The following is a 14,147-nucleotide window of genomic DNA, read 5'->3' as shown; positions in this document are numbered from 1 at the left end:
ATGTTAAGTACTCCACTAATGGGGGCTGAGAGTGATTGTAGTTTCAGATAAGGATTGGCAAGATAACCTGATCTTTCTTGTTATATGTTACAGTACACAAACATATGTGTACTGTAACACATAACACTGCAAATACAATCAAGTCAAAAATAAAGACAAGTCTAGTCAAGATTTGTTCAACAAACTTTCACAGGTTAAATTTTTGACAGATAAAAATCTATAAAAAAGGACAAAGATCTGTGTTACCTAGAAACCTGGTGTGAAACAACAGCAGGTAAGAGTGGAGCCGATTTCAAAGAGCTTTTTTGCACTGACAGGTGGTAAATCATTTATTAGTTGATTATTTTTTCTTGGAGAATCTGTTTCTGCCAATAACTATCTGAAACTGTCAAATGTAGTGGAGTAAAGAGTACAAATTTACCGTTTAATATTCGGCATCAGAAAAAGTACCCCAAAATTGTACTTAAGTACAGTACTTGGATAAATGTACATAGTTTCTTACGACTCCTGGTTGTCTGTCAGATTGTGATACATGCTTAAATGAATGTATACTTCATGGGCTGGTAAACTGTGCAGGGGCAAATAGAGCAGCTGAGCTGCTCAGCACTCAATGAAGGGAGCAGTTCTGTGGCAACTCAGAATAAATGTATGTGAATGCAGCAGGTTTAAAGTAGTACAATTGCACTTGGTTAAAATACAAGGTTTTCAATGCATTTTTTATGTATTGTAAGTACCACTTAAGGCTGATTTAAAGCAAGATTTAAAGGGTATAATGTAATGTTATACGGTTCACAATTACAGTGATGGGTCCCACATTGGTCATTAGAAATCTCGTTGTGTTTGTTTGGTTTTGATTATTTATGTGCACAGTATGCTTGAAAATAGAAAATGAAAAGCTGTCCATGACATTGATGTTACTGATATTTTATTAACGGCACGAGTCGAGCACACCTTTCACTTCAAATTGCAAGGAGTCTTTGTGCTCATTTAATGAGTCCTATGCTGTTGCTGGACAGTCCGGACAACTGAGAGCCAGAAAAGGGATCGATTTTTCTAACCAGCTCAGTTCCTTTCTTGTTGGACAGCAGTGAATAGATTGAAGACTAGTTTATTCCATCCTCATTTGTAAAATGATTTTTTTTTAGGTTATTGGATTTTGTTTGTTTGTTTTTGTCAGATTGCATTTGTGTGTGTGAGAGAGAGAGAGGGAGAAACAGATTGAGAAAGTAAAAAGACAGACAGAATTGGCTATTTTCTTTGGTAGTTGGCGTAGCTTCATAAAGAGCTCAGTGGTGGCTTTGTTTGACCCTGATGTGGCTCAGTGGTGCAGACAGCTGCACATTACTGGCTAACAAGTACCTGCTTACAGCACCTACAAGTACAGACTGTCCTGTCATTTAGTCATTTTTAACTGATAGCAGAGTTACTTATGCCATGACAGTTTGTTTAGGCAACATATCGTTTATATTTACATCTGTAATTTTTCTGTTTTGTAGAGCTGCTTTCATCTACTTGATCCCTCATAGATGTTTGTGTGTCTTTGACTTTATAGTCCCAGAGATCGGCTTGGCAGTATGAAGGTGTTGCTAGTACCTTCTTTCTGTAACGCTTATATTAACAGAAACAAGCATACACAAAGACACACAAAGATTTTATATAAACATTTAATATAGGAGCCACAGGAGCCATTAAAAGATGATTTCACTGATTTCTAACTTGTTTCTTTTAGTTCTAGTTAGAGTAATACATTTACAGTACATAAATACCATTATATTTCCCCATGACTTCCCTATATCAAAATAGCTCTCTATTTCAAGCTAAAAAATGCCTCCAGATGACATAATTTGAAAGGGAACCTTAAGTTCAGATTGTAGTATCTTGATGTTCACACTTTGGAGTTTGTAATCATATTCAACCTGCTTTTCCAGAATCCCCACAGATGACATCATTTGAACTCCTAATGATGAAACACTCCTCCAGGTGATGTCATCTGGAGGAGTTTTTAAGCAAGAAGCAGAGAAATATTTTAATATAGGGAAGTCAGAGGAAAGTTTAAAAGTATACATTTAAGCCCTAAACTAAAGCCATAGAAAGCAAGTTGAAAATTGGTGCAAAAAATTGAAAACGCTGAATCTCTATTGTATGAACAGATGTTGTGTGTGATACGTAGTGTCGATGTATGAAACTATGTTACACACAATAATAACACAGGTACATAGGTACAGCAGCTTGAATTCATTTATTCACTCCAGGCAAACAACTATAAGGTTTCAAAATAGCATAACCCACTTCTCTGCTGCACTCAGGTGAAAAGAATAATTGTTTTTACATCTACTGCTAATACCCAACTTCCAGGAATGAAGATACATTGATTAAATGTATCTACTCACTAGCCACTTCATTAGGTACGCCTCCACAAAAAAAGTAGCTTTTACTCATTTTTAATGAGGAACTGGCAAAATGCACCCCTCAGTTTTGTTTCAACCCCTTATTAAAAGCACAACTCTTTAGATGATCTCTGTGTCACTGAATTAAGTCACATGTTAATCAACACATGACACATGCCTCGTTCTCATTAGTGTCACAAACAAAAATTGTTTAACTTGGCTCATGTTATTCTGTAATCCCTGTTGGTCATTTTAATTCAATTTGCTACTGAGTATGAGGCATTTGCTGAAGCAAGCTGTATCTTGAACACATGCCTGCACATAATAATGTCCAGTCCATTGGGGGAATTTATTCACCTAATATACTTGCATGGCCACAAGCTAAGCTTGTCTAATGTAATATAGTTATTCCTAAGTGGTATAAAGTTGGTGAGTGAGAAAGTGAGTAAGGAATAATCCATGAGCCACAACACAAGGAGGTGTGTGTTGAAGGATTGAAAAACAAGTTATGAATACAAAACACCCTACGTGACTTGTGAAGAAATGTAAATGAACATGTTATTTTACAGGGTTTCACAGTGGCACAGACAACTTGCAGCAACTCTTGCAGTGGTTAGCACGACCATCTCACAGCAAGAAGGTCCTGAGTTTGAACCCACTATCTGGGTCTTTTATGTATGGAATTTCTATGTTCTCCCTGTGCCTGTGTGGGTTTTCTAAAGGTACTAAAGTGTCCCCCCACAGTCCCAAGATATGCAAATTAGGTTTAATTGGTGACTCTAAATTGTCCATAGATGTACTGTAAATCTGAATATGACTGTAAAGGGTCGTTTCTCTCTATGGTCCTAGGATACATTGGTGATTTATCAATGGTTTACCTCACTTTTCGAACAGTGTCCCCTGCTCAGCATGGTGTGAAGGAAAAGTATAGTTTGGATTTTTAAGAAATCAATTATCTGTCTGTCCGTCTGTTTACCTTTGTAGAACTCTTGACACTGTATCCTCTGAATCTGTACATCTTCATTTTCACCCAAATTTTGAGGTCTTTGTTAAAAAATAGAGTTTTCTCAGTTGCCAAGAAGCAATGGTTAAATGTGGCAGTGTCATCGCTAACCGTTAAAAGTGGTTGCTAATGTGATGTGAACACATCCTAACTGTTTCCTTGCACACATGTGAATGTACAAAATCCTGACCTGGGCTAGATCTTTACTCAGTCAGTGCAGCTTGTGCAGACCTCTGTAGTCCAAGTCTAAGTGATATTTATACGCCAGGTCTAAATACGAAGCAAACTGGGCGTAGTGAACAAGATTTAGTACACGACACAGTGACTCAATCGTTTGCATTTTATAGGGATCAGAACCAGGTGTTTGTGTAACATTTAAGGGCATGTTGGCATCAGAAAATGAATCTGTCCTGCTCCCTGCCTTTTTTGCAAGTCATTGTGCTGCTGTTGTGTTCAGTGTATAACATTCAGCTGGTCCCGTTTCTTGTGTTTTGTGATACTCAGTACAGAACTTGTCATTGTATTGCATCTTGCAGGGAAGGTCGGTGGGTTGATTTGTGGTATTTTGCATTTGGGATCTATCTTCCTCATGCCTCTGCTATCTTATTTGCCCACTGTGTTGTTATAGCAACCCCCGCCTCTAAGATTTATTGTTGTGTGGCATCCTGAGGTCAACTCGTTTGCATTATTAATTTGGCTTTCATTTTGTATACACTATAATCATTTCAGTATACATACTGTATGTTAGGCTATATGCATATAATATATCCGCATGTATTAAAACATATGTTTAAATGGAGATGTTGGAAGTCTGGTTGATTGTTTGTTCTATGATTGTTTTTAGCACAACTTTTTTAGTTTAAGGAGCAAGCTCAGGGATTGGGGTTACTTCTTGAATTGGGCCCAATGACAACATGCAGAGTCTCAGAAAGCCTGACCTCAAACTGATGATGTTTTTTTTTTTTTAATAGGAGCCTAGATAAAAAGGCACCCAGGGTAAAGTAATTTTTTAAAGCATTAGACTTGAGCTGAGCTAATGCATTTTTCCAGTGATTGAATACACACTCTTTAGCCAAACCAAAGATTTACATAGATAATTTAAAAATAGACACATTGTGTTGATGCTTTAAAGTATCCTGTTTAAACTTAAAAGATTAGTTATTAGATTTAGTTATTCTAAATTACCTTAAATTACAATTTAGCCAAGATCAGAGATGCACATCTTTTCCTTCTGAATTTCAATTTAGAGCAAAGAAAACATATGAGTGGTATATATATTTTTTAAATGACCACTTTCTCATAAGCTAAACTGGGATGCTTGAACAAGATAAAAAGCTAACTAGTAAAGTAAAAAATTTGCGATGTTTTTGAATCAATCTAATAATAAATTTAATTAACTCATCATTGAAAATGTTTCCTAAGTGTCAAGTAATTTCTGTAAAACATTTGTGAGTAGTTCCTGGTCTCCCTCTATGGCACCTTTTTTCATTTCATCATTAACCTTTACCTCACTTTCAAATGACTGTATAATAGAGTAAGGTAATCTTTGGCTCTGCTTAGAGGAGACCTTATGCACTGCATTTAGTTCATCGGTTTCTAAAGTCTTCTTAAGATAAAAAAGTAATTTCTAATACACTGAAAGATAAGACCCAACAGTAACTCTTTCATTTTCTCCGGCATGGCATTTTGAACTAATTTTAACTTCACTATCAGTGAGCCTAGAGAATCTTTCCCTGCATATTGTCAATGGCCCTGCTCTTCTTGCCTAAAAACATACCTTAATTGTTGCCATGAAAACTGAGATTTCCAAGCTTCTATCTCTGGACACGCTTGGCGTTGAGGTGTGACAACGATTCCCTATCTTGTGTCCTGAATAAATATGAGCTATAATAAAATTATTTATTTGATGTCATTTAATATTAGTGAGGAAATGAGGGGCAGCCTGCTTCCTGCAGCTCTTCAGGTTTAAGACCGTGTGGTGGAGAATTCTCCAGCCCCTGCAGCATAATGGTATTCTCAGATCTGCCTTAAAGTGACTCATCAGCCCTCAGGCCCTCCGACGCTTCTCTTTCCAGAGCGTTTCTGCCTGTGCAAATGTCTCTTATGGGGATGGGGAGATTTCTCCTCAGCTCCTGAGAGTATCACAGTTATTTTACTTCAAGGATGTTTTTTAGGAGAAGGTAAGGTCATCGCTTTGCCTGCTGTACACACACAATGCACCTTGTGCCCATTCAGAATCTTACGTGATCCCATGGGCCATCCTACACTTTGCCCAGCACACACAATCAGAGAACAGCCATGTGTTCTGTGTGCTGGCTAAAATCATCTGAAGAATGTCAGAATCAGAAACACCTGATTTGAATTATTTAAGAAAACTGGTAAATACTAGGAGGGTTGTGGGTGTCGATTGTCCCTTGGTTAACATTATTTTTTTGTTAAAGTCTCTGTTATTGTTTGATTGGACAGTTCAGCTAATGTGATGTAATGTAAAACAATTTCCAGATTACTTGGAGGTGCTCATTGAATCACATTTGATCACATTCACCTTTGCCTTTGTTCCAGGTCTGTTGGGGTGCGTCCATTCTATAGTAAGAAATGAAATGACATCTGCGACTATATTACCACACCAGTGAGGTTCAAATGTCTCGTGTTGGCACAGTAATATACTAGCAATTAAGCTCCCGAAGTAGAATTTTTGGTTTGTTCTTGTATCCAATGTTTTTAAACACCTGACATCATCATGAAATATGTATAGGTTAGGCTCATTAAGCACGCATTGGCATTTCACTGCATTTTTATTCTTTTATTTTAATCTACTCCACATTTGGTTCACGTACTTTTGCTAGAGTTAAGGTCTGGGCTACTTTATCCATTCTACAACCAGCTCTGATGTGTGTGTGGAGTCAGTGAGTGTGTTTACATTGAAATAAATAACCATGTTATGGTGGGCTTTCTCTGGAAAGCTGAGTTCTTAACTGTCATGTGAACGAGAAAGCTGGTTTCCGAAATCGGAGTAGGAGATAAGGGAAACCTGATTTCCCCAGGTAGATTTCTGTCGGAGAACGCTGAATTATTGCCTACAGTCAGAAAGCAGCGTTCTCTGTCCTTACACAGTTAAAATCTATGTGCCAGGCTTTCAAAATAAGTCAGACATAGAGGAAAAATCAGGTTATTCTTCTGCTGCATGTATATGTGAATTTCTAATGCTTTCAGGTTTCTAAAGCGCATGTAAACACTGTTCCCTGATTACCTGAAAAAGCTGATTTCTCAGAGTACCCTGGTTATTTAAGTGCATGTAAATGCAGTCATTATCCTGTTGGAAGTGTGTCCAAGCTTCAACCATTTATCTAAAAGGATATGCAGGAGAATTCTGAGATAGTTCTGTTTGATTATTCCATCCACAAAGCACCAGGTCGACTGGCATAAAAACAGCCTCAGAACAGGATCCTACATGCAGAACAACACTGTAGGTCCAGCGTTCTGGAGTTGAATGCCCCTCCTTCACTCCTCCAAACATACCTCTGGTCATTGTGGCCAAACACCTCTATCTTTGTCTTATCTGACCATAGAACTTACTTCCACAAGGTTTGTCCATTTAGGTACAAACTTTATGCAAGCTTTAAGAAAATATCAGAATATCAGAAAATATCAGACATTGAGCATGTCTTTTTTTCATTTAGTTTGTAAAACCAAAAAAAGAAATTGATGAATCACATGATTGATTCCTTCCTGTCCACTAACTTCTGCGATTATCTAATGTAAATTTGGTGGACATAAAAAGCCAACAACAAGAATCTGTATTTGAAATGTATTTAAAGCAGGTTTTTGTGATTGAGTGCATACTAACTGCCAAAGAGATGAGCAAACCAAATTCAAAACAAACTTCCTCTGCCAAGGTAAAAAGGATGCAATTATCACAATGACTCTAAGTTGTTTTCTTTGTGACACAATGGACGGAGACAAGCAAGGGATACAACAGTAAAAAGAAAAGAAATTAAAACCAATGATGTAGCACGAGAAATTAGGCATTATTAATCCAGTGTGATGACTTCTGTTAATGGAAAATAATAGTTAATAACTGACTTGTTTGTGAAAAAACACGACACGTCTCAACAGGATATTGCAATAACAGGAGTTGAGGTATTTTTTTTAATCCTTATCTTAAACCCATTTCATTGTCTTTCTTTGCACAGCTCACTCTATTTCCTCCAACTTTAAAGAATTCAAAGATCAGTTTCTGCCACTGTTGGCAGTGATTTATCTGTGAGTCGTGCTCGCAGGAAAGTACGTTTTAATACAAATTCCCTCGGCTTGATTCTACTCGACTGCTGATGCCATTTGTGTTGGATTGGTGGATGAGATGTCTCTGTTGAAAACCACTGAAGAGACCTTGATAGCACTCTCCATATGTTCAGCTAAATGAGTTCAAGCATTATGTTGTCACTTGAGTGATGAAAGACCCCATCACTAGCGAATGTTGTCAATGCCTCATTACAACAGAAACACAGGCCGCTCTTTCAGTACGGATGATCCTGTGTTAACAGTTAGACATGAACTTTTCAATGAGATCACATGTAATGGATGTTAAAACAGTTTGAAATGACTGTATGCATTTGTCCCTCTGATACCATATATTGCTACTGTATTCTGTATTTATCAGCTGGCTGGAGGTAGATGAGACAATTCAATCATTTTGAATTTTAATGGTGACATACTCTACAGTATTCCAAACTGGCTGTATGTATGGCATTTCCCAATACATCTTTTATAACTGATTTCAGGGAAACTAGAACTGTGCCAGCATCTGTATGTTTAAATAATGAACGTGACCTGATAAGGTTGAGAAAGACATGCTACGCTTACTTTAATTTATGAAGATTTACCCAGGGCGTGAGAGAATGTAGTATTTCTCAAATGATTGAAAAACACAAAATCACTGGGATGTGTGTGTTAGCTGAAATGACTAATTACCACTTACTAATACTGCTGGGGCATAATTGATTTGCATAAAAACTGTTTTTTTTTTTTACATTTGTGTTGTTGAAAGCTCTTCAAGAAAAAAGTAAGAGTTATTCTGTAAGAGTCTGTGTCCACGGGGATTACAAGAATGATACCAGCTGTATGATGCAACAGCTACAATATAACTTAAATTCCAACATTCCAACAGTTGTGTGTATATGTCTGTGTGGAGCCGGCACATTGTTACACTACATACCATTAGCAACATTATAGATGTTATATGTAAGTGTTCTTTACTCAGCTCTTAATTCACCTACTTAAGGCTGCACTGTGAGCTCATTTCAGTCACTAATCACTCTCCAGCCACACATGATGCTTTGAACAACACCCTGCTGTCACATAAACCCACTGAACAGCATGCTCGAGAGTCCCTCAGCCAACCGCCAGAGCAGGGAAAAAATCTGGGACCATATTTACAACCTTTGGTCAATCTTCCTTCAATTAAAATTAATATAATGTCAGACACCAGCATGTGTTTCTCCTTCCCCACAGCCATCGGTGTGTAAGGGGTGTAAGGGATCAAAAACTAAGGACTAGCTTTTTCCATGCGTTTGGCTTATCCATCGTCAGCTACATGCTCTCACTTTGGATTTTAGCAGGAGATGGCACAATGGCACTTTTATCTCAATGGCCAATTGAGACGTTTTAAGAATTGAAGGTAATTTAAAGTGTTTTTAGGAGAAACTTCTAAAACGTATACACAAACTTTAAAAGGCTTTCTTAAGTTGATTTCGACATTCACACCTCATTAGGACTTTTTTAGGACTGATTTCCAATCATATAGTCCTTGATATTCAAGTTATTCTAAATTAAAACAGAGTATCCTATTTTTAATCTGCAGTGACTCAAGTCCCTAAAACATGCTACTGATAATTCATTAAAGACTAACACTAAAATCAGCAGGGCACATGAAACAACCTTGTTCTAATGGGGCAGTGGCTTTTCTACTGACATCACTAATCTGCCACTTGTCACTGTGATGGACCTGACAACCAACTCACACATGTAAGGAGGTTATAATTCCTGTATGTTTGTAGGTCCGACTACAAGAATATTATAAATATAGTTTCTTTTGACTTAAAAGTGTTGGTACAGCATTTGCACCAACTCTGGGAATAGAAATATAACATTCACAGATTCAGATGTGAAACTAGATGATGATTGCCTGAAGAAAATCAATAGGTTTTGGTTGCAATTTAATTTTAAGATTACTTGAAAAAAAAATACAAAATGAATACTCTTCTCACAATGTTAGGCTGAGTTGTTTCTTTTAGTGCAAACTGAATCTCTTTTTCTAAGCACAGCTGAAAAAAACAGCTTCTGATTGAAAGAATCAATCAGTCGGGATGGTCTTTTCTCCTGTTCTCTTCATTTTGCTGTGAGGACCTTCTGCACACTCCCTGTGGACTAAGCCTGTCTAAATGTAAACCCTCGCACTTGATTAAATGTGTCAGGTAGTAGTTGGCCTTCCCTTCGCTGCACTGATGCTAGCTGCCTGGGGGCTTCCAGGAGGTATAGTTTCCTGACAGCTTCTGGATTTGATTTCTGATCCCCGTTTTTTTACAGACATGAGCACAACATTAGCAGTTAAACCTCAAGATTAAAGCTACAGTGTTTCAGCAGTAGACACAGGTCTGTTATTCAGAGTGTCAACGAGTGTTTCAGCTAAAGCTCCAGAATGGGGTTTTCCAACCCATCCAGCACCCACTTCTTTCCTACTACTACTATTACACTACTTTTTTAGGTAGTGTAAAGTGGAATTTTAGAGGTTATTTAAGATGTATTTATTTATTTCTGAAAGCAGATGCCTGCAACAATTAAGAACAAAATTGTGTGACCAGTGAGAATGAACCAAAATAGTTAAGTCGTGGGCTGAAATTCCAGACAAATATGCTAAAAGATGTTACAAAATAAATACACCAACAAATAAATAAAAAATAAAGAGCTGAGGGAAACTGTATCTGTAGGTCCATTAGTGTAGTTGTAGGTATTTTAAAATAGGAGAAAATTCCATATTAGCACACCAATCTACAGGACACAATTAATTTAAAACATACTAGACCAAAAGTCTCGTTGACATACAGTCCATTTCAAATGTATCGGAAATGTATATGTGCACATTGTGGGCATTTGGGTTCAAACTCTAAAGACTCAAAAGTTCAGAATTCCAGCTTTTATGTGATGGTATTTACAACCACACAATGTAAAACAAAAGCACGATTTTATATCGGATGACCCAAATTTTAAGTGAGCAAAACTATTAGACGTTCTGTTATTGTTGAGGTCTATAGAGAATTAATCAGGCTTCGTTTCTTGGGTTTTGTCCTCACATGCAGTGTGAATAGAGAGGCATTATATAACCAGGTATATCCATTCAATTCAATATGCCTCAGGGGGACCCCAGTCAAGTTCTACACTCATCTAAGGATGAGTTTAAACTGGTGTAAATAATAGTTTTATTTTTTAATTTGATCCCTTTGTCATACTGTGCTGGTATGATGGCAGTGTATATAATCAAAGAATCATTTTATTAGTAATGAAAAACTCATTTCACCTGAACTGATCTTTCCCAAGGCAACCCCTTTATACATTCATGTCTTCTCACACAGTCTTTACTGCAACAACTTCTTGAATAAATAGTTTTTGTGCAGAAATAAAATGACTTCACAGCCTCTAATTTCATCCAAACTTGTATCAAGAATCAGCAGCACCCAGAAGTGAGAGTTTTAATCAACATGAAGGTGTTTAAAAGCTTTGATCAGAAGATTTTAGACTTGCTCCACTGACTTTACATATTTCATAAATAGATGCGTCTTACTTTCTCGTCTCAGCCACCAAAGATGTTGATGCTTGTCTTGAATGTCTTAGTCGGCTCAGTAGTAACCCTCCCAGGGATTCGTTGTGTTCTCATTGGACCACAAGGGTATTGTTTGTGATTATGAAAAGCATTCTTTTATTTGTATAAAACAAAGGCTGATTAGCGTGCATTCGTATCTGTGGTCACTGTCCCCAGGTGGGATCAGTCGATGAGAACTGTCACAGGCTGATTTAATTTCCATAGGCGTTCAAAGGGACTCTGGGAAAAGCCTGCACCCTGCTCTCTCTCTTCATTACACTCCCAATGCACATTGCCTTCATTTCTACAGACAATCCATCTGCTGCTCTAAAACCTGTTTTGTCAAGAGTTGTTAGCTGCTTGGCCCCAGGGACGAGCACCGCAGGCTATTATTAATCTTGTTTGTTTCGTGTTTCTCTGTCTCTGTGCAATAGCAGGACTGAAAGCCCAGTGGACTTTTTCTTCCACAGACGTAATCAATGATGTAAGTAAGTGCAGATTATCATTGAGACTTGTGAAGGAGGGCCGCCTCTGAGGTCTACAAGTGTCACCTTGTGAATGATTACATATTTGTACAGAAGCAGCTTGGCTTTTGCAGCTTTAACTTTCAGATACATTCAGAAACAACTTAAGTCTAAAGATTAGAAGAGAGAAAGACATTATAAATAGATTTTTAACATTTATCTTTAGGGATGTTTGTGCTGGACATTGTTAAGTTAAATTTTACTGTTGTATGAATAATAAGTTAAGTTACATTGGTTTACGTGTTATAAAAAAGTTTTGTGACCATACCAGGAGAATACTCCTGAAAATTGAATTTGTTGCTATTAATTAAACACCTTCAGCAAGTGTGATTTTCAGTAAAGTTATGCTGACCAGTTGGTAATGCGGTGGGAAGAGCTGACAGAGTCAGATTCCTGATAATCATGGTCTTGTCAGAGAAGGACGAGGCCAGAGGAGAAGGACACTGCTGATTCTGATTCTGGCTCCCACAGCTTTAATCTAGCCAGAGGCACTGAGGATTTCTGAGCATTCATGATCAATACTCCCATGTTTTGCATGTGAGATCTAATCTGGAATCCATGCCACATTGGTGACTTTCTTTTCTCCATCACATTAGTGTCGAACAAATCAGCTGTCCTGTCACACTGCTTTACACACCTCTACACCACCGTGTGTGTATATAATATACTGTATAGTTCTCTGAATCCATAAATGTGTTCTTGTTTATGCTATAACATTTCTGCAAAAACAATGCAGTGAACATTAAAGAAATATTGTTTAATTATTAAGCTTGAGTTCAAAGACATGCAGGGAAATGCAAATTTGACATTATAGCTATAGTAATTCATGTTCATTCACTCTCGATGAAACATGGCACAGTGCGCCATAAAATACAGCACCAAAAAATGAAAATAAATCTAAATCAACAACTCTACAAAAGCTTAAAAGTTTAGCTAGCTGCTAAAACTAACCTTCAGCATGGAGGGTAAAAGTGGGTCGAACAATATGTGGGTGCATCTCACTTTTCTCAATGGCATTTCAAAAAAAACATGGTGCAACTGTATATTCTTTTCTTTCTGGAAAGACATTGAAGAGATAGATGTTGAAATGACCTGTTTATAGTTTGAAAGAGTGTACTTTCTATTTAAATCATGTTTAATTTGATTTACTATTTCATGAAATTGCTACTGTCAATGTCTTTTCATTACGTCTTTTCATTACGTTCTCTTGTCTTTCAAACTATCATTTGACACTTCAACTCTTATTATCCCGTCATACATCAAAAACCTTGATTGGGGTTTAGTGAATGTAAAGGGTTTTTTTTTTCACATTTTGTCCTGCGTATTCTGTGTTCACAGGTGCGAAATATCTTGATGCTCACAGCATGTGATGAGCCACATCTGTAGACCATGTACCTGTGTATACAACCCGAGGCGAGGTTTTAATGAGCTTTAACAAAACTGAGAAAACATTGCATATCAAATGGGTAGATTACGTCCCTCAAGAAATAAATTAATGGTTTAAAAGCATTTTACATTTAAAGATCAAAAAACAGTGAGGAAAAACACAACTTGAACAATGATAAAGCCTAATGCAACCCTGTGTATTTTTGTAAAGCTTTAATCTTTGCCCTTTATTTTTTCCTTTGGATCTCAATTCATTGGAGAGTAACAATTATCCTCTTTTTGGAGTTTTGTGTTGCGTAATGTGTTGTTGAGAATTTGTTCAGGAGGACACTGACAGAGGCCAAAAAGGGCATACAGTGTCCAATTATCCAAAAGGTGTCAGTGGTTAGTGAGGCTAGTGAGGCTTAGAGTTTCTGTGTGGATGTATTTTCTTTGTGTGTGTGTGTGGGTGTGAGCTGCTTCAGCTGTCCTTTAATTGGTCAGTGGGTCAGCCTGCTGATGCCTAAACAAATACGTATAGGTTTGTATGTATACGTTTGTCATACACACTCATTCCCCTCAGAGGTGGTAGAAGTACATAAACTGAATACTCAAAATGCAAGTTCTACACAAGTAGAAGTTCTAATTCAAACTCTTTGCTCATGTTGAACTTGCCAGGTTTGGCTGACAGAATTTCAAATGTGAAAACTCTGAGTGAGAAACAGCAGCTCATAAAAGTGAAGGTATCATTAAAGGTAAGGACAAGTGGTTTCATCCAAAATAATAATCCAAATTTGCTTTAGGTGCTGTACAATTTGAACAACAACACAAAACCATCTGCTCTCTGTCTGAAAGTTCAATATGAACCCACAGCCAGGTTAAATAAGAATGGAAACACTGCAGAAGCCCTGTAATGAAAAAAGTAAGAGAAATTAAGAGAAATGAGTTCTTTCAATACCTGTTTTTTGTTTGTTTTTCTTGCAAATGTTTTCTCTCTAAACACTTAATCCCAG

Source organism: Channa argus, chromosome 5, assembly GCF_033026475.1.
Source record: "Channa argus isolate prfri chromosome 5, Channa argus male v1.0, whole genome shotgun sequence".
Classification (NCBI taxonomy): domain Eukaryota; kingdom Metazoa; phylum Chordata; class Actinopteri; order Anabantiformes; family Channidae; genus Channa; species Channa argus.
The sequence above is the reverse complement of the archived record's forward strand: the minus strand, read 5'-3'. Positions refer to the sequence as shown.